At 51.6% G+C, this 20,096-nt stretch overlaps 1 pseudogene across 1 annotated transcript in view; it reads left to right on the top strand.

The window, feature by feature from the left end:
- The window catches only part of LOC310890591 (olfactory receptor 14J1-like), a 41,912-nt pseudogene extending 22,208 nt beyond the window's left edge, over positions 1 to 19,704 (top strand). Inside the window, exon 2 of the transcript in view lies at positions 19,115 to 19,704. The product of the transcript in view is annotated as an olfactory receptor 14J1-like (transcript). The remainder of the gene's footprint in view (positions 1 to 19,114) is intronic.
- The last annotated feature ends 392 nt before the right edge of the window (positions 19,705 to 20,096 follow it).

Here is a 20,096-nt window from a genome sequence, read left to right as displayed (position 1 = left end):
AAAGGAACCAGCAGGTAGTCATTTTCTGTGACTCTTCTTTCTCATGATTTCTCTTCAGGTACAGCAGAGGTTGTGGGATTGAAGAGCCCAGCTGCAATGTGGAGGAAAAGCAGAGATGTGGCTGAGGCACTCGAAGTTTTTTCTGCGGTAGTCTGTACCAAAAAGTTCTCCTGGGCCTCTGAATTCAGTAAAAGAGATCAAGGATGAGAAGAATGTACTGAGAGGAAGGCCATGAAAAGCCACCAGGACAAGGGCCAGTTTCTGCCCCTGCAGGGGACTGAGCCTGGGCAAGGCCCAGCTTGGGAAGCAGCCCTGTCGGACGTTCTTGGTGGGCAGTGAGCTGGGCAGGAGGCAGCCGTGTGCCCTGGCAGCACAGGAGGGAAGGCTGAGGGGCACCTCACCGCAGCCTGCCAGGAGCTGCAGGGACGTCAGGAAGAGCCCAGGGCCAGGCTCTGCCCCGTGGTGCACAGGGAGCCCTCCTCCTGCCACGCCGCATGCGGTGGCTGCAGCAGAGGGGACCCCCAGCCAGCCCCTGCATGGGGCTCTGCCACCCGCCTCGCCCCGGCCCTCTCCAGCGCCCTCCTCGCTGCTCTCTGATGCACGCCAGCACCTCCCCGTGCATACCGGCCAGCGCATCTGCTGAGGGCCAGTGCGGCTGCTGCAGGGGCAGGGAGCTCAGCATGGCCCTTGCAGCCCCCTGCCCTGCGCCTGCCCCTCCCCTTGCCCTCGGCCCCGGCCTTGTCTCTGCTGGCAGGAGCGCTCTTGGCATGCGCTTCCTGGCCTCCCCTCGCCTGCGCACAGCTGCTGCCCACTCAGGCTGCTGGTACAAACGTGTCCTCACAAGCAGCACCACCCCTTGGGCTGCTTCTCCTGGCCTCCCCCAGCTCCTGCCTTGGCTCTTGTCTCTGCTGGGCCCCACCTTCCACACCCAAATGCGTCCCTTGGCTTTCAGCTCCCTCTCCCGTGCACTGTGGGGTGACAGGGCCAGGGTGGGACACGTTACCTTTATTTGATACAGTTCTTGTATAATTGGCATTGGTGATGGCACAAAAAGTCAGTTCCTTCAGCAGTGATGTACATCCTTCTTCATGTTAGGACACAACTCAACGCCCTTCACTCTGCTTTATCTCACAGATGAACTGGATTAGGTCTCCTTGATTACTCTGAGGCACAGTGCAATGCTTTTTGCCTTCTGCTACTCCAGCACAATGTGTGTGACTTTCCCTTCCTCTGCGCATTGACCTGACGGGTCCTTTCACATTTTTCACTTTGAAAACCTCAGTTGGATGGGGAACATTTCCAAAGTGGGTCAAGCTGATGGGTTCTGCCTCAGCCATTTGAAGCATGCTATAATTGAGTTTTTCAGCCTGAATTTTCTAAAGATGACCTAGGAAGGTAAATGGATGTTCAAGTGTCTCGTAGGAATAAGGAAGAGTATCATGGGTTTCCAAGGGCCATTTCAAATCTAGGTCCGTCCCAGAAACCCATAGAAGAAGGGGTTTGTCTTTGAAGGGGTTTCCTGTGCTGGGCTGGGCTGCAGTTACAGGGACAAAGACCACTGCTAGCAGTGGAGGTGCCCTGGGAACTCCACCTGGCTCCATCTGATTTTCCCAAAGGGCTCCGGTCTCCTGCAGGTCTTTTCTGACATCTGCTGGTCCAGAGAAGTGCCTCAAACAGAATGGGGCCACAGGAGGTTTTCCCTGATTGTGCTTATGGTCAGACAGCAAAGCTCTGCCTGAATACCCAGTAATTTTTTTAGTACTTAACTAAAAAAGCAACTACTCATCAGCTCAAATGATTCAACCACTTCCGTAGAAAGTCACATGTGAAGTGTAATTTATATCATGAAGAAATGTTAATTTCCATGATCTATATTCATCGCAGAAGAAGAAATCTGGTGTTCACCTGTACTTACACTGTCATCGCTTTGTCTGTCATGGTGTGCTCCCTCATCTTCCAGGCGCAAAACCTGACTTGATTACACAGACCCTGCTGAATGTCCCCTTTCCAGCTGCCTGTCTGGACCTATGCACTTCCCATGGTCCTCCTGCTTTGCCCTCCCCTTACTCTTGGATAATTCAGACCGCTCTCACCAACCCAGTTGCTGCTTTGAGTTTCAGTGAGTTCCAGCTCGCCCATTTCTCAACAGTCTGTCTAATGGTTTCCTTACCAAGAAACTCATTATTTATCATTGAATTACTATGATATAGATTAACACTACTATTTTAAATTTCCTATTAATCAGTGTTAAATATACCATGTACAGTCATCCTTATTGGAAGGTAAACTTCCCTGGAGTAAAGAAAATGAGGAACGTGAAAAAACTGAGGAACTTGAACTTTGTTTTTTTGTTGTTGTTGTTGTTTGTTTGTTTTTTTGTTTTTAAATTGCAGCATGATTTCCCGTTGTTTGTTTTTAAATAGGAAAAACCCTGCTCTTCCTACCTCAGCAGGGCTTCAAAGGAGCAACCCTAGACCAATATCTATAGGAAAATGATGCTCTAAGCTGAAATGCAACAAAATTCAGCCTTTAAAATGAGGAAAAATTTTAATTAGATGCTCTTTGAAATCTTCCTCCTTAACTGCACTATGAAAGCTCTCCAATTAGCTGCACAAGTCTTGAAGACATGAAGAAAACTGTGGGAGAGATATGGCTGTTTAGGACATTCTGCATTTTAATGAGCTCCATGGTGTATTTTGGTGCTGAGTCAGTGACACTGGGGTACTGAGAGGAGAATGATGTAACTGCTTGAGAAAATAAAGTCAGAAGGAAAAGTTGAAGTGACTTGGAGTATTAATGGGCCCCACTGAGGGCTGTTCCTAACAAAGCCTCCCCAGGGACTTGTTAGGGCAGATAATTGGAGGCCGTGATTGCAGACAGGCAAAGCGCTGTGCTGAGAAAAGTCTTGGTTGGTTTTGGTGAAGCAGAAGGGCCAAGGCCTGACCCCAGCCACTGGGAGGGGAGATCCTGCACCCCCCCGTCTGGCTCAGGGCTCTTCTTGGGGTCTGTATGATGTGGTGGGCAGTGTGATGCCACGAGAAGAACTTCATTAGGACACCTCCCCATCCCTGCCCAGGGTATCAAGGAAGCAGTGAGGCCCCATTGCAATGACTCTATCTCCTCTCCTCAGAAGCTTTAGCCAAAGGGACAAGCACCCTCTGCCTTCTATCTGCAGGCTTTCCTATGCTGTCCCACACTTTGCCCTATTTCCTGGATGGCACTGCGATGCCTGGATGGCAGGCAGTCTGGCAGAAGCCCCTTGGAGTGTCATAACCCAGCTGGCCCTGGTCAGCCAACAGCCAAGTGGCCAAGCCACCTCCAGAAACTGCAGGGGATGCAGACTGGATATTGGGACACCCCAGCTTGCAAATATCCAGCTCTGTCTGTGCTGCATCCTCCTGGTCTGCAGGCTGCTCGCCAGCAGGATGCAGCTCTCTCGTGGCATCCTTGTGTTATCCAGGTGCCCTAAGGAGGAGACACCTCCATGCTAATGCCATGTCCATGCTGCTGGATGGCTGTCTGTGTGCAGCTGGAGTGAGGCCTCTGCAGCCCGGGATAGGAGGGAGGAGCTGAGATCCTGCTCACAACCCACAGACAAGGTGAGGATTCTGCCCAGCTGCACTTGGACTGGGGCTTCTCTGCTCTCAGCTGTCTCCAGTTTCTTCTCAGGCTCTTTCCTGTCTGCAGACACCCATCTCTGTCCACCACCTTGCTCTCATCCAGGACTTTCCATCATCTCACCCATGTCTCGTCAACCCTCATCAGCTGTTCCTTGAAACACAATGTCATAGTGTGATCACAGACAGTCTTTGGGTGACCTCTGGCACCACAGCACTACTCTTTGAGGGACATTTCTTCTGCCTCGTGGCCAGTGACACCCTTCCAAGGTACAATTTGCGACAGTTTTTTCGCTCCTGCTCTTTCCTACTACCAAAGAAAGCTCCATCAGGGTGGAAACCACTCCTGAAGCAGGCATCCCAACCCATCAGGCTCCTTACAGCCTGTCAGCCAAGCAGACAGAAGTCACCTCAGCAGCATCTCCCAAGGCCTGGGCCTGCTGCTGGCCTTGCAGCTTCTTGGCTAGACACAGCCAAGCCTTGTGCCTCCTGCTGTCCAGTCCTGGACTCAAGCAGAAGGGACAGGACAACCCCTGTGCGGGCCTTCTTTCTGTCTGGGTCCTCCTGGGGATGGAGGCAGAGGGGATCCCACAGGCAGCATGCCAAGCAGGGGCCTTCTGCTGGCCTAGCAGGGCCACTGGCAGATGTCAGCCCCAAAGTGCACATCCCAGGGAGAAGCCAAGGCTGACCTGCCACCTCCAGACACAAGGCACCTCACAGTCCCTTTGCGTGACACGTTCCTGCTGCTGCCCTATCAGCTGCAGAGACAGAAGTGACCTCCCAGTCACTGCCCCAGTCCCATTCCTCCTGCTGGGGCAGGAGATCCTGAGGCGGAGCTGAGCTCAGCAGAGCATTCCCACCCATCTCCTCCTTGTGGCCCACAAGCTGATCAGATCCATGGCCCCTCACATCCATCTCTGAATGCCATGGGACTGCAGAGAAGTCTCACAATTCCTGCCTCACCCCAAGGGGACAAGCACCTTAAGTTAAGGGTTAGGAGAGGGGCTGAAGGTGAGGAGGTTAATGCACAGGAACAGGGGCTTTATGTGTTAGATTTTCATGAATGGGATTAGGGACTAGGTCTCATATTTCTGGGTTAGAGATTAAAAAAGATTTAGTGGGAGGGTTTGGTGTTGTGCTTGGGGTGTCAGGTGTGTGGTTAGGTTATGGACAAGCCTTGTGATTTAGGGTTTTGTTTAGTTCTTCCAAGAATCTAGGCTTAAATAGAGCATTTAAATCTAGTGTTAAGTGTAGGGATCAAGGTAAGCAAGACAGGAAGGGTAAGGGAAAGAGGCTATGGGCTGAGTTTTGGCTTCAGTGCATACTTTGAGCTCAGGCATAAGAGTAGTGGATTCCTGTCAGGGTGTGGAGTAGCATTTAAATTTAGGAATAAAGTTTACTGGTTGAAGCCGGTGAAGGGCCTCATGTGACTATTTTAAGTCGCAGTTACAACAGCATCAGCAAAAACCTGAACCTTCTGACCTCTACAAAATCCTTAATTTCTGCTGGCCAAGCCCCTGTTCCCTCCCCAAATCTCACACCTCTCCTGTCCATGCTTCTCCTGACCTCCCCTTAACAGTCATCTTCTTAGGGGCATGTTGATGATGGCTTTCATGATCTCAGCGTATCCATCACACCTCTGCTGGCTACTCTATTTCTGAGAAAAGTGGCACTGAAGACACGATGGAAAAGGACACAAAGGTCCATCAGGGCACCCTGCACCATGTGCCCAGCAGCTCTGCACCTCCAGAAATGTGCTGTTCCTGCCTACAAGTTTTCTTTCCAGAATGGCTCCTATGGATCCAGGGTAACTTTTCCCAGGCCCTCACTTCCCCAGGCCACACCACTCTTGCCCGCAGGCCCCACGTGTCTCTTCAACCCTCCCCTCTTCCCCTGCAGTACTGGCACCTCACCGCAGCAGGTTGGTGCATCTCCAGGCTCAGGGGTGTTTCCTGAGGGCCTGCCCCGTGTGGGGAGTGGCGGGGAGGAGGAGAGCAAGGTCAGCTCCTGGGGCATGGCTGAGCACAGCCCAGCCATCCCGCACCGCGGGCAGGCCCCTTCTCCCAGGCTGAGGCACACACGCAAGGTGGACACTTCTCCATCAGCCCAGCTTCGCGCAGGGCCCTTCAGCCCTGCCCCTGTGCTGGGACTCGCCTCCTCCTCCTCCACCCACAGACATACATTGCTTTCCATTTGGGGACTCAGGCAGCACTTTAAGGATCTGCTAAAGCCCTGAATTTCCATGTTTTTCATAGTCTTCACACAAGTCTTCCTCCTGCCATCCCCACTGCCTAGCCCTGCCTTCCAGGTGGAACTCAGTAACGTGGTGCTCAGCAATAAATAATGGGTCATCTTTCCAAGAGAGGGGGGCAATTTCTCGGGGGGAAGGCAATTTCTCGGGGGCAGGCTGCAGAGATGAAGAAGTATTGCGTCTTCTTCAGGGCTTTAAATAAGGTCTCCTCAATTACTCTGCAGTCTTATGGGCCTTCACCTGCTGGCTCTTCACGACCTCCCCTGGTGTTGCAGAGCCCTCCTTAGCCCCTGGACACCTCAGATTCGCTTTTCCCCCTAAAAGACTCTTCCTTGGATGGTCACTCATTTTAAGAGGTCCTAATCACTACCCACTGAGCACATTGTCCCTGCAGATCCCCTGACATCTCCTGGCAGCTCCAGATTCCTCTCCAGGCTGGAATCTGCCATCAGCCCCACTGCAGGGGATGCAGTCCCTTGCAGATGAGTCCAAGACCAGTTGTCGTTTGCATGGGTAAGTGCCACCACAAATTGAGCTCTTGGTCCAGCCCTTGGTCCCTCACAGACCACCCTGGGACTTTCAGCCTGTGTCCTTCCCTCCATGAAGAAGCCCAGAAAACAGAAGAGCAGGGAGCAACCCCTTGGCTCTATTCCTGATAACACATTTGGAAGAGGTGCCCAGGCTTCTGGGTTTACCCTGAGCAGCCCCTTTTGTTACTGTGGTGCTAGCAGGGAGGCCAGCTGTGAGCCAGGGCTGCACAGTGCCTGCTGCTGCCTGCAGCCACAGGGATGTCACTGCAGAGACAACAGGACTGTCACCAAGGTACATGAGACCTCAAGACTAACACAGATAAAAGAGTACAGGAGGAACACACTGGAAGGCAAAAGAGAGCAGCAGTGAAAAAGCCACGTCCTGCTGCTGGCCATGGCCATGGCTCCAGTGAAGCAGCAGGGGCCCTGAGCCTCTCCTGCGTGCTGGGGCTGCTCTCCCAGCTCCAAAGCAGATGGGAAGAGATGGCAGCTGAGTGCAATGAACTTCTGATGACTTCCTTATTGGGTATATCTATACAGGAAACTGGCATCTCTGGGAAAATGATTAACAAATAGGAAAATAAAAAACATATTATTTAAATTAGAAATAATATTTTCAGAATACAATAATACAGACAAATATTAACAAAAAATTGTCCTACCTTTTTGAGGAAACATAGGAATTTTGATTTTATGCATATTATTATATGTAAATATATTGAAGAATTGTGTATTCTAGAACTGTCTTCACTGAATTCCTTAGTTCCCTGTTCCTGATGCTGTAGATGAGGGGGTTCACTGCTGGAGGCACCACCGAGTACAGAAATGACACGACCAGGTCCATGGATGGGGAAGAAATGGAGGGGGGGTTCAGGTAGGCAAACAGGACAGTGCTTATAATCAGGGAGACCACGGCCAGGTGAGGGAGGCACGTGGAAAAGGCTTTGTGCCGGCCCTGCTCAGAGGGCATCCTCAGCACTGCCCTGAAGATCTGCACATAGGACAGCACAACAAAAAAAAAACAACCAACACCTAAATCAAAGGTGACTGCAGTAAGCCCAACTTCCCTGAGGTAGGCATCTGAGCAGGAGAGCTTGAGGATCTGGGGGATTTCACAGAAGAACTGGTCCACAGCATTGCCTTGGCAGAGGGGCAGGGAAAAGGTAGTGGCCGTGTGCAGGACAGCATTGAGAAAGCCACTGCCCCAGGCAGCTGCTGCCATCTGGGCACAAGCTCTGCTGCCCACGAGGCTCCCGTAGTGCAGGTGCTTGCAGATGGCAACGTAGCGGTCGTAGGCCATGAGGGTGAGGAGGGAATACTCTGCTCCAAGCAAGAATACTAAAAAGAGGACTTGGACAGCACATCCCTGATAGGAGATGGCCCTGGTGTCCCAGAGGGCATTGGCCACGGCTTTGGGGAGAGTGGTGGAGATGCAGCCCAGGTCGAGGAGGGCGAGGTTGAGGAGGAAGACGTACATGGGGGTGTGGAGGCGGTGGTCGCAGGCTACGGCGGTGAGGATGAGGCCGTTGCCCAGGAGGGCAGCCAGGTAGATGCCCAGGAAGAGCCCGAAGTGCAGGAGCTGCAGCTCCCGCGTGTCTGCGAATGCCAGCAGGAGGAACTCGCTCACAGAGCTGCTGTTGGACATCTGCTTTTTTTGGGATGTGGTCCTGCACAAAGAGAAAGAATAGTAATAATGTACAACAGACTTACCAGAGGAAAATTTAGTTTTCTCATTAAAAAACATCAAAAAGATTGTCCAATTGCGGGCAGTTATTTTGAAGTTCCCTTTAATGACTTCCAACTGCTTCTTAGTTTCTCTGCAAGAAGAGTACTCTTCCGTGGGCAATGGAAGAATCAGTCGTGCACTACAGCTCAAGGTAACAACATGGTAGGAACATGGTGTAGTCTCAGATTCACTTCACTCCTGATATAGAAGAGGTTTCCCCAGTTTTGCTCCTAGTTCATCGAAGAGCAGACGTGTGGAGATTTATTTATTTATTTGTTTGTTTGATTTGTCCTCTTTGTTCAGCTGCCCCACCACACCTGAGCAGCAGTTTTTCAGAGTGTTTCTAAGGCATAAATCCTGGGCGTTCTGCTGCACTCCAAGTGAAACCCTGTAGGTCCTCAGAGTCACAGATACTGCCTTGTTAGAGCAGAGTGCCCTTCAGAGAGGAGAGGCAGTCATTCCACCAGTCCTGGTCTCAGCTGCCCTGTGTTGGCAGGTCTTTGAGCTCCAGGACAATTCTCCTCCTATGTTCCTAGAGTTGTAGAATCATAGAATATCCTGACTTGGAGGGGTTCCACAAGGATCATCAAATCCCACCCCTGAATCTGTACAAGAACACCCAAAAATCAGTCCATACACCTCAGGGGGTTGCCCAAATGTTTCTTGAATTCTGACAGCCTCAGCACTGTGAACACTTCCCTGCGGTAGCTGTTCCAGTGCCTACAGAACCTGGACACTGCTGGGAGCAGAGGAATCCAGGCCCCAAGTGCCCATCTCCAGACCCCTCACCCTGTCCCCGTACTCCCTTTCCCCCAAGCACCCCGAGGGCTCACTCCATGGGCAGGTGAAACCCCCATCCCCAGGCAGCCTGGGAACAAGAGCAGCAGCAGCACGGCCAGTAGGAGAAGCCAGGAGGAATGGCAGCGTCTACCTCATATTGGAGAAACAGAGAGATCTATCCTCTAAGATGTAATCCACCATGAGCTGTGTTGGCTTCAGAAAAACTCTTTGGAAATCCCTTTTACATGGTTCTGTTGCCAGAGACTCACGGTGCCAAGGGCCTGCAGATCTGTCCTGCCACACGCTGCCCTCTGTTGCTGCGCTCCTCACTGCCTCCAAGCCCTCTCTCCTTCTCTCCTCTCCCCGTGCCAGCTGCGGTCAGAGCCCCCAGCCCTGCTGCGCTGTGCACAGGAGCTGCTCCTGGGCACAGCTGTCTCTCTGCAGCGCTGCCCGCTTGCCACGAGCTCCCCTTGGGCCCAGGAGCCCGGCCCAGCTCAGCAGCACAGCACCCGACCATGGCATCGCTTGCTCTGTGCCATTGGGCTCCCTCGAGGTGTCCCCAAGGCCTCAGGGCTGACAGCTCCTGAAGGCAGCAGGGTCTCTGCTGGGCTGTGGTGTCTGAAGCAGACCAAAGTTATCGCCAACTACTCATCTTTATTGATTTCAGAGACTGATTTTTACGTGTGATTTGTGCTGTTGGACTGTGGTTGTCAAACATGTTGTGCTTTAACCTGTCAGGCACCTCAGCTCCACTCAGATGTTAGTTGACACCCACCCCCAGAAGATAATGGGTTGAAATAAAGATAGTTTAAATGGACAGAAATTGAAGAGATAGTAATAACAGTAACAATACTACTAATAAATAATAATAATTTTTATTTTTATTATTATTATATTTATAAAGCAAGTGATGCACAATGCAATTGCTCATCGCCCACTGACCGATGCACAACCTTTCCCCAAGCAGGGGTCCCCATGAACCTGACCAGCCTGCATTAGGATCTCATGTGCAGGTCCCTTGACCTTACTTTGGTTTAGGGCAATACAAGCTTTCAGAAGGATTAGGACTATTTTCTTTCTTTTCTCAAATACTTCTTGAGCTGTGTTGCCCCATGTGAGGGCAACATCAATGTACTGGAGGTGTTCAGAAGCTTCCACCTCTTCCAGGGCAGTCTGGATCAGCCCATGGCAAATGGTAGGGCTGTGTTTCTACCCCTGGCGCAGTCCATTCCAGGTGGACAGGACGCCCCTCCAACTGAAAGCAAAGTGTGGCCTTCACACTGCTGCCAAAGGGATGGAGAAAAATGCATTAGCAGTATTAATTGTGGCATAGCGCTTGGCTGCCTTTGACTGCAGTTCGTACTGAATGAAGTTCTAGCATGCCCAGCACAGCAGCACTCAGCGGTGGTGTGACTTCAGTCAGGCACAGAAGCCCATCGTTGTTTTCCACTCACCATTAGAATTTTGCACTGTCCATATGGGACTACTAAAGGGTGAGCAAGTGTTGGTGATCACTCCTTGGCTCTGCAGTCAATGAACCAGCTCATGCATGGGAATCAGGGAGTCTCTGTTAGTGCAATACTGCCTCAGGTGCGCTGTTGTGGTAGCGATTGGCACCTGCTGCCCATTGGCCATCAGCACCTGCACAGCAGAAGGGTCCTGTGAGAGAGTGGGCAAGGTAGACAACTGTTTGATGTCCTCCGTCTCCAAGGCAGCTATGCCAAAAGCCGACCAATACCCTTGTGGATCTTTGAAGTACCCCCTCCTGAAGTAGTCTATGTCAAGGTTGCACAGAGCCTCCAGGCCAGTCCCAATGGGTTGCTTTTGCCACTCCTTCCCAGTTAGGCTCACTTCAGCCACCAGTACAGTTAACTCTTGGGTTTGATGTGCCAGGCCAATACTCCTCAGAGTCCAATACACCCGATTGTCCCCTTCCTCCCCCTGGATGGAGGCTGGGCCCCTCTAGTCCTGCTCATAGTATTCATTACTCTGTTTGGAGGACTGTCTGCTAGAACCTGGAACAGCAATTTTCTCAGAAGAACCACTTTTTGCGAATGCTTTTCCTTGCGCTTCATGGATCCCTGCCTCTAGGGTGGAGGTAGGGTAGATTTTTGCATCCCGTTTTCTCATGGCCTTTCCATGGTCACACAGTTAAAACCACAGGGTGGCACGTAGTATGCACGCACTATATCAACTTTCTTGAGCAGAGGGATGCTTACACCTGATAGCCGAGCTATTGGTTCGTGCAGGTGGGGAGGAAGATGTATCCTCTTGTAGTTCTAGCATCTCGTGAGAAAATTTCTCTCAAGACGAGATGCAGGCCCATAGGGAAGAAGAGAGACTTTCATTGTAATGCTGTAGTTGGCTACATCCAACTACATCCGATTCATCCATGTGGGTTCCTCTTGGTCTTTCCAGGTCATAACTGCCAATGAGCTGGCATACGGTGATGGTGTGCTCTGTACAAACTTCTGCCACATGGGTCATGGGCACTTGACTTCATCTGGAACTTTGGACAGCTGTTTGTTGTCTAGGTCACTATCAATCACCTTCAGCATGGCTAATTCCCTCAGGTACCGGATACCCCTCTCCATGTTGGTCCACTTTCCTGGTTGACATACAAGATCTTTCTTGAAGGGAGACCTTTCCTTGACGCCTGACAGGATTAAATTCCTTGTGCCCTTTTCCAATGGCTTTGTCAATCACTCCTTCTCTAGAGGGGGATCCCAGCTGCTTGGCTTCCCTGCCCTTTAATTCCAGGCTATTGGCCCTGTTCTCCCAGCACGGGGGCAGCCAGGTGACAATGTGCTCACCAAGATGATGGCTGAAATCTTTTCCCTTATCTCATAGCTTACCCTGGGAAAGGGATCACGTGGTTTCTGATGTTTAGGTGATTTCTTCTTCTTTGTCCTCCTGCTTCCATGGTGGCCCTTCTTTGGTGAAACCTGCCTTATCTTCTTCTTCCTCCTGTCTTGTCTGGGTAGGAGTTTCTTCACTTTCTGAAGAAAAACTGACTTCCACACCCATTGTTTTCTCTTTCATAAAGAGGCAACCAATAGTGGCACAGGCTGGTTCTCTGGCCCAGCCATGGGGCCCATTTCAGGGGCTGGAGTGGCTGCAGGGCCCATCACAGGAGTTGTTCTGGCTGCAGGGCCTTTCAGAGGAGTTGGAGTGGCTGCAGTGCATATCGCAGATTTTGGAGTGGCTCTAGGGCCTGTCACAAGGGTTGGTTTAAATTTAGACCCATCTCAGGGGGTGTGGTGCTTGAAGCAGACTGAAATCATCAGCGACTGCCCTTCTCTGAACACAGGAGAGATGAATTTTACAAGTGCGATTTGTGCTATTAGAGTGTGGTTGTCAAACATGTTGTCCTTTAACCTGGCAAGTAGCTCAGCACCACACAGCAGTTAGCTCACACCAACCCCCCAAATGCTTATGTGTTGAGATAAGGGCAGTTTAACGGACCGAAAGGGAAGAGAAATAATAATAATAGTAGCTTTTATGATGATGATGGTGATGATGATTATGACAATGATTATTATTGTTGTTATTGTTGTTGTTATTGTTATTATCATTGTTGTTATGTACAAAGCAAGCTATGCACAGTGCAATTGCTCATTACTTACTGATGTCCAGCCTGTCCCCAGGCTGGTAGAACATTGTGGTAACCACCTGCACCTGCTCTTCCTTGACCTTCAACAACTCCACAAACGGAAGGCTCCTCCCAGAGACTGGTCAAGGTAGACAACTCTTTAATATCCTCTGTCTCCAAGGCAGCTGTCCCAAAACCCCACCTGTACCAGTTTGGATCTTTGAAGTACCCCCTCGTGGGGAAGTCTGTGTCAAGGTTTCATAGATCAACATTCTTCTTCCTCCTTTCTTTTCTGGGTAGTAGTTCTTTTCCATTCTAAGGAGCCTGATTTTCACACCCATTGTTTTCTCCTGCATATAGAGGCAACGGATACTGGCACAGGTTGGTGCTGTGGCCTAGCAAGACCAGACCTGGGGGGTCTGGTCTAGTCCCCAGACTAGACCTGGGGCCTGTCCCAGGGGCTGGAGCGGCTGCAGGACATGTCAGAGGTGTTGGAGTAGCTGCAGGGCCTGTCACAGGGGTTGGAGTGGCACTGACTGAGGCTCAGTGAGCACAGACCAAGTCCCAGCACATTCCAGTGATTTGTGTCCCTTTGGAATTGCCAAGGTGATAACACCTCCTTTTCAAGCACTTCTACAGTTTTTAAGGATTCTGCACATGCTCGGGGGGGAAGTTCCAAAGCCCTGGAGGTGCCCACTGCTCTAGGTGCCTGCCCTTATCCTCCCACTCTCCCTGCCTCTCCTAACTCTCCTGCCTTGGGGCAAGTCTCTGGAGGGCATTCTTAAATAGTTGTTTATCCTTAAACAGAAGTTGAAATACATTCAGGAGACATCACAATAGGAGCATCCCAAGGATATTCAAAGCTTTGTAGAGCTAGTGTAATTAGCCTGGAGGAGAAGGGGGAGGTGAAGGGGAAAGGGGGACTGAATAAGTGGAGAAGTGTCCCTCCATTTTCTCCCCCTAGATTGGCTCCCTAAAGCAAAAAGGTCAAGAGTGTAATTCTTAAGTTTCTGAGCGATGGTTCCTGAGGTATGGAGGTGATGGCAATGCTCAGTACAAATAGCACATTTTCACATGACCAGACATTTTATAGAATCATAAGCCAGTGTTACACGACATAGCAAAATAACTTTAAACCAGCCCCAGAAATGATAAACAGCACAACGGGAACACATGCAGTAAGTAATGTGCTATACAACACATTTCTGAAAGCAAGCACAACAGACCTGAGCTCCAAAACGTCGACATTGTGATCAGCAACTACTAAACTGTTCTAATGCTTATAACAATTTAATTTTAGCACTCTCTGGTAAGATCTGTCATTATCTCAATCCTTCGTGCCCCACTCTGGGTGCCAAAAACACTGCTGTGACTTAACGCGGCAGTTCGAGTACATGGAATTATTTGAACAGGTCCAGAGGAGGGCCACAGAGATGGTTAAGAGGCTGGAGCATGTCTGCTGTGAAGGCACGCTGAGCAAGCTGGTACTGCTCATCCTGGAGAAGAGAAAGCACTGGAGAAACCTTAGAACAACCTTGCAGTACTTAAAGAAGACCTGCAGGAAAGCTGGGGAGACAGTCTTTGTCAGGGAGTGTAGTGATAGGACAAGGAGTAATGACCTTAAACTAAAAGAGGGTAGGTTTAAATGAGATACCTGGAAGGAATTCTTTAGAATTCTTCAGAAGGATCTGGATAGGCTGGATTGCTGGGCTGAGGTGAATGGGATGAAGTTCAACAAGGCCAAGTGCAGGGTCCTGCAATTTGGCCACAATAACTCCATGCAACGCTATAGGCTTGGGGCAGAGTGGCTAGAAGACTGTGAAAAGGAAAGGGACCTGGGAGTGTTGATTGATACTCGGCTGAACATGAGCCAGCCATGTGCCCAGGTGGCCAAGAAGGCCAACGGCATCCTGGCCTGTAGTAGAAATAGTGCAGCCAGCAGGAGCAGGGAGGTGATCGTCCCCCTGTACTCTGCTCTGGTGAGGCCGCACCTCGAGTACCGTGTTCGGTTTTGGGCCCCTCACTACAAGAAGGACATCGAGGCCCTGGAGTGTGTCCAGAGAAGGGCAACCAAACTGGTGAGGGCTCTGGAGCACAAGTCTTATGAAGAGTGGCTGGGATTGTTTAGTCTGGAGAAGAAGAGGCTCAGGGGAGACTTTATTGCACTCTACAACTTCCTGAAGAGATGTTGTGGTGAGGCAGGGGTCAGCCTCGTCTCTCAGATAACTAACGATAGGACTCATGGAAATGGCCACAGGTTGCACATGGGGAGATTTAGATTAGATGTCACGAAAGACATTTTCTTTCAAAGAGTAGTCAGGCACTGGAATGGTCTGCCCAGGGAGGTGGTGCAGTCACCGCCCCTCGCAGTGTTCCAGAAGCACCAGGACAAGGTGCTACGATATCTGATTTAGTAGCTTAGTGGGTAGTATTAGTGATAGGATGGTTGGACTAAATGATTCTTTCCAACTTTGTGTTTCTATGATTTCTATGATTCTGTGATAGGACAAGGGGAATGGTTTTAAACTTGAAGAAGGTAGATTTAGAGTAGATAGTCAGATGAAATTCTTGACTTGGAGGTGAGGCACTGGCACTGGTGCTGTGGGTCCAGAGGTCACCCAGAGGGAGTTTGGATCAGCCCATGCCCTTGTGTTTGAAGGAACAGCTGGCAAGAGTGGAGAGGCATCAGTGAAATCCTGGCAATACCAGAGTGAGAGCCAGGTGGGGAAGAGAAGTGGCTGTCTGCAGCCTTCAGAGAGGTGTGGGACAGCACAGGAAAGCCTGCAGAGGAGAAGGCAGAGGGCTCTGACAAGAATGGAAGGCTGCAGCAGCACTGACATCTTTGTCTCCGCAACCATGGCTTATGAGGAGACGTGTTATACTCATGGCACTGGGACCATGTATTTTCCTTTCAACCATGTGCAGACACTGGGAGGTGTCATACCATTGTCCTTCACATGATATTATGGGCATCGTCCCCTACCCCACAGACCCCAGGAAGAGCCCTGAGTGAGACATGGGGGTGCAGGATATGTCCTCCAGTGGCTAGGGTCAGGCCTTGGCCCTTCTGCTTCACCAAAACAAAATGAGATTTTCTCAGCACAGTGCCTTTGCCTGTCTGTAATCACGGCCTCAGAAATACAAAAACACCCACTAAAACTTTGCTTAATCTCTAACCGAGAAACTGAAAAACAGGTACCGAGGGGGCTCTCTACGTCAGCTGCGTCTCCCCTAGGTCAGCTCTGCCTCAGGATCTCCTGCCCCAGCAGGAGGAATGGGACTGGGGCAGTGACTGGGAGGTCACTTCTGTCTCTGCAGCTGATAGGGCAGCAGCAGGAACGTGTCACGCAAAGGGACTGTGAGGTCCCTTGTGTCTGGAGGTGGCAGGTCAGCCTTGGCTTCTCCCTGGGGTCTGCACTTTGGGGCTGCCATCTGCCAGTGGCCCTGCTAGGCCAGCAGAAGGCCCCTGCTTGGCATGCTGCCTGTGGGATCCCCTCTGCCTCCATCCCCAGGAGGACCCAGACACAAAGAAGGCCCGCACAGGGCTTGTCCTGTCCCTTCTCCTTGAGTCCAGGACTGGACAGCAGGAGGCACAAGGCTTGGCTGTGTCTAGCCAAGAAGCTGCAAGGCCAGCAGCAGGCCCAGGCCTTGGGAGATGCTGCTGAGGTGACTTCTGTCTGCTTGGCTGACAGGCCGCAAGGAGCCTGATGGGTTGGGATGCCTGCTTCAGGAGTGGTTTCCACCCTGATGGAGCTTTCTTTGGTAGTAGGAAAGAGCAGGAGAGAAAAAAGTGCCACAAAGTGCACCTTGGAAGTGTGGCACTCACCATGAGGAGGAGGAAAAGTCCAGGGGAACAACTGGTCTTGCTGCTAGAGCCTGAGGCAAAGACATTAAGTGCCTCAGCCTTTACCTCATCTCTTGTCACCAGGTTTACCCCCACATCCATTAAAGGATGATGAGTCTTCTTAATCCTCCTTTATTAAAGTGTTTATATAAACGGTTTTTATTGTCTTTGACAGTAATAGACAGATTGAGCTCTACCAGCGCTTTGGCCCTTCTAACTTTGACGTGCACAGCCCCGTAACATTCCGGACACAGCTCCAGACAAACTGACAGCATGCATGAGAAGGAAGCACAGAGGAGGTGGAACCTGGCAGCCTTCCATCCCCTGCCCTTCTGTGACTCTGTGCTGCGATTCCATTCAGCTGGTTACTCCTGTGTTATCCAAACCTTCCTGCAGCTCCTCATGCCGCTGTCTTAGAGAAAGCACAATCACACGAAGGTTGAACTGTCTGCCTGCAGATGTTAACAGCTGACAGAATGCAGCATCCATGTGGGAGAACCTTGAGAAACTGCAGGATTTTGCCTATGGAAACATCGTGGCATTTCCAAGGAGAAGAGCCCAGTCCTGCACCAGAAGAACAATAACCCCACACATCAGGGCAGTCTGGGACCCTGCTGAGTGAGCAGTGCCCAGGAGGAGGAGGGCCTGGGCACCACGACGGATGCCATACGAGCAGTGGTGCTGCTCCCCAGGAACCAGGCCAGCTTCCTACAGAGCTGCCTTACGAGGAGCATGGCCACCAAGGATATCTGAGTTATCAGACTCAGCTCAGATCGTCTGAGATACCACACGGACAAGGGTCTACAGCCAGCAGGAAAACAGGTACAGGTCTGGAAGTCCCTAGGACAGCCTAGTGTGGAGAGCAGCAAGGGCTGTGACAAGGCTGAGAGTCCCAACAGGACCCAGGGCTTTGTGTCCATGGCTCCGGCTGTTGTCTCTGCCACTGAGGCCTAGGAGGAGACAGCTTATCGGTAAAGCACCAGGGCCTCATTGCCTCCTCGCCCCCACCCATGAACCAGGCACGGGTCGTACCATTCTCCTGCACTTGGCCATCCACATCCCCATCTCCCCCTCCCCCACGAAGAGCCCTGAGCAAGGTGTGACAGGAACAGGTCTCTCTTCCAGGGTTCCAGGGGTCAAGGCCTGAACCTTGTGCTTGGTGAAACTCATCCAGTTTGCAAAAGTGACATCAGGGTCACCTTCACACTGCCTTTGTCTCCTTGTCCTCACTGCCTCCAATGCTCTGCTCTAACGAGCTCCAAGGGAGGCTGTGTCAGTGCTGGCCCTCAGGGGGACACTGCAGGAAACTTGCCTCTGACTTGGACTTCTGGAGAGATGTCTTCAATTGTCTCTCAGTGCCTGAGGTTCGTGGGCTCCTCCCCACAGCCCCCCAAGGGGGGATTCCAATGCCTTGGGCTGGGCGTGTGGTGCTGAGCTGGGCCGGGCTCGTGGGACAGAGAGAGCTCGTGGCAAGAGGGCCGTGGTGCAGAGAGACAGCTGTGCCCAGGATCAGTTCCTGTGCACAGTGCAGCAGGGCTGGGGGCTCTGACCGCAGGCACCCAGGCAGAAAGGGATTCCAGGCAGCCTGGAGGGTGCGGGCAGAGGAGAGCTCAGTGCAGGAGAAACCTTCACAGCTCTGCCCATGGTAAGTCTCTGGCTGCAGGACAGTGCAGGGGAGGTTCCTGGAAGGGGCTCCTGGGTACGGGACATCTCTGCCTGGCCAGGAGGTGCCAGGACGTCTCTCGTGGCTTGTGCGGTGCAGAGGAGAAATTGCTGCAGGGCAGCCTTGTGCAGAGGAAGGGGAGGGCAGGGGCTGCCTGGAAAAAGAAGGCACTTTCTGCAGTCTGTGCCTGTTTTTCCTGCTCTGATTCTGGGGCAGGCTCTGTGTTGAGTGGTTGGATTTGCACAGGTGGCTGAGCTTCCACTGCATTGAACTGAGACCTAAGCAGGTTAGTGACAAACCTCAGAATATCCCCCCCCTTAGAGGGGATATTCTCCCTTATCCCCTACTTAGAGACTGCACCAGGGTTTTTCTGTCCTGTTCTTTAGGACCTGCAGACAAGGAGATGTAATTTTTTAGCACAGCCTCTGAGTGCAGCCATCCCACACCTGAGTGCTGCAAGCAACCAGCAGCTGGGCATCAGGGGATGGACAGAGCAGCCCTCCTGGATGTGACCTCTGGCTGAGGTTTCCGCCACAGCAACAACATTTACCACTGCAGTGGAGCAGAGGTGGCGAGTTGGGGGCTGATGGGCTGAGGTGGTTGCTAAGTACGGGACACTCAGCAAGCACAAAGCAGGGCTACAACCAGGGAGAGACACAAAGGTAACCCTGAAAGAAAGACAATGTGAAGGCTTTAAGGAGAAAAGAAAAGAGTATTCCTCAGGGAAAATTACCCTAACAGTCTGTATTTTTTCTTCTTTGCAGTGGCTTTGATGAAGGGCAGGAAATGCCCAACAGCAGCTCTGTAAGCGAGTTCCTCCTGCTGGCATTCGCAGACACGCGAGAGCTGCAGCTCCTGCACTTCGGGCTCTTCCTGGGCATCTACCTGGCTGCCCTCCTGGGCAACGGCCTCATCCTCACCGCCGTAGCCTGCGACCACCACCTCCACACCCCCATGTACTTCTTCCTCCTCAACCTCGCCCTCCTCGACCTGGGCTGCATCTCCACCACTCTGCCCAAAGCCATGGCCAATGCCCTCTGGGACACCAGGGTCATCTCCTACCAAGGATGTGCTGCTCAAGTTCTCTTTTTTGTCTTCTTCTTTGGTTCAGAGTATTCCCTTCTCACTGTCATGTCCTACGACCGCTACATTGCCATCTGCAAGCCCCTGCACTACGGGAGCCTCGTGGGCAGCAGAGCTTGTGCCCAGATGGCAGCAGCTGCCTGGGGCAGTGGCTTTCTCAATGCTGTCCTGCACACAGCTAATACATTTTCCCTGCCCCTCTGCCAAGGTAATGAGCTTGGTCAGTTCTTCTGTGAGCTTCCTCAAATCGTCAAGCTCTCCTGCTCAAAGGCATTCCTCAGGGTGGTTGGGCTTATTTTATTTAGTGCCTGTTTATCATTTGCTTGTTTTGTTTTCATTGTGCTGTCCTATGTGCAGATCTTCAGGGCGGTGCTGAGGATGCCCTCTGAGCAGGGCCGGCACAAAGCCTTTTCCACGTGCCTCCCTCACCTGGCCGTGGTCTCCCTGTTTATCAGTACTGTCATGTTTACCTACCTGAAGCCCCCCTCCATCTCCTCGCCATCCCTGGACCTGGTGGTGGCAGTTCTGTACATGGTGGTACCTCCAGCAGTGAACCCCCTCATCTACAGCATGAGGAACCTGGAGCTGAAAGATGCTTTGAGGAAACTGATGCCTTGATGTTCTTCAAAATCAAGATATTGCCCTTCGTCTTCAGCCCTTCATCTTCTAATCTAACACATTACTGGCACAAGGGTTATTCTATTGGTATTGTGGTCATTTTTAATACTCTGCCGGGCAGGGCAGCAACTCGGGGCTGTGTAGAAAGTGGGTTGCATGGGGAAGGGTTGCCACAGTGTCTGTCCAGGCCAGCGCAGACGTGCTCACCTGGCAAATGCTCCTTGGGAGATGGGATGTCATGGGAGAAGAGCAGGTCCCCCTGTGTGTGCAGGAGAAAAATGGGAAGAGAAAGCCTTTGCTGGTGGTGCCATCGCATGCATGTGGAGAGATGAACATGAGTGAGCACCAAGGCCATCAGCTATTCCTACAAGCCTCTTGAAGGCCAGTGGGGC

This window comes from Anser anser (assembly GCF_964211835.1).
Source record: "Anser anser genome assembly, contig: HAP1_SCAFFOLD_32, whole genome shotgun sequence".
Lineage (NCBI taxonomy): Eukaryota > Metazoa > Chordata > Aves > Anseriformes > Anatidae > Anser > Anser anser.
Note: the sequence above shows the minus strand (reverse complement) of the source record. Positions and strands in the feature narration are given on the sequence as shown.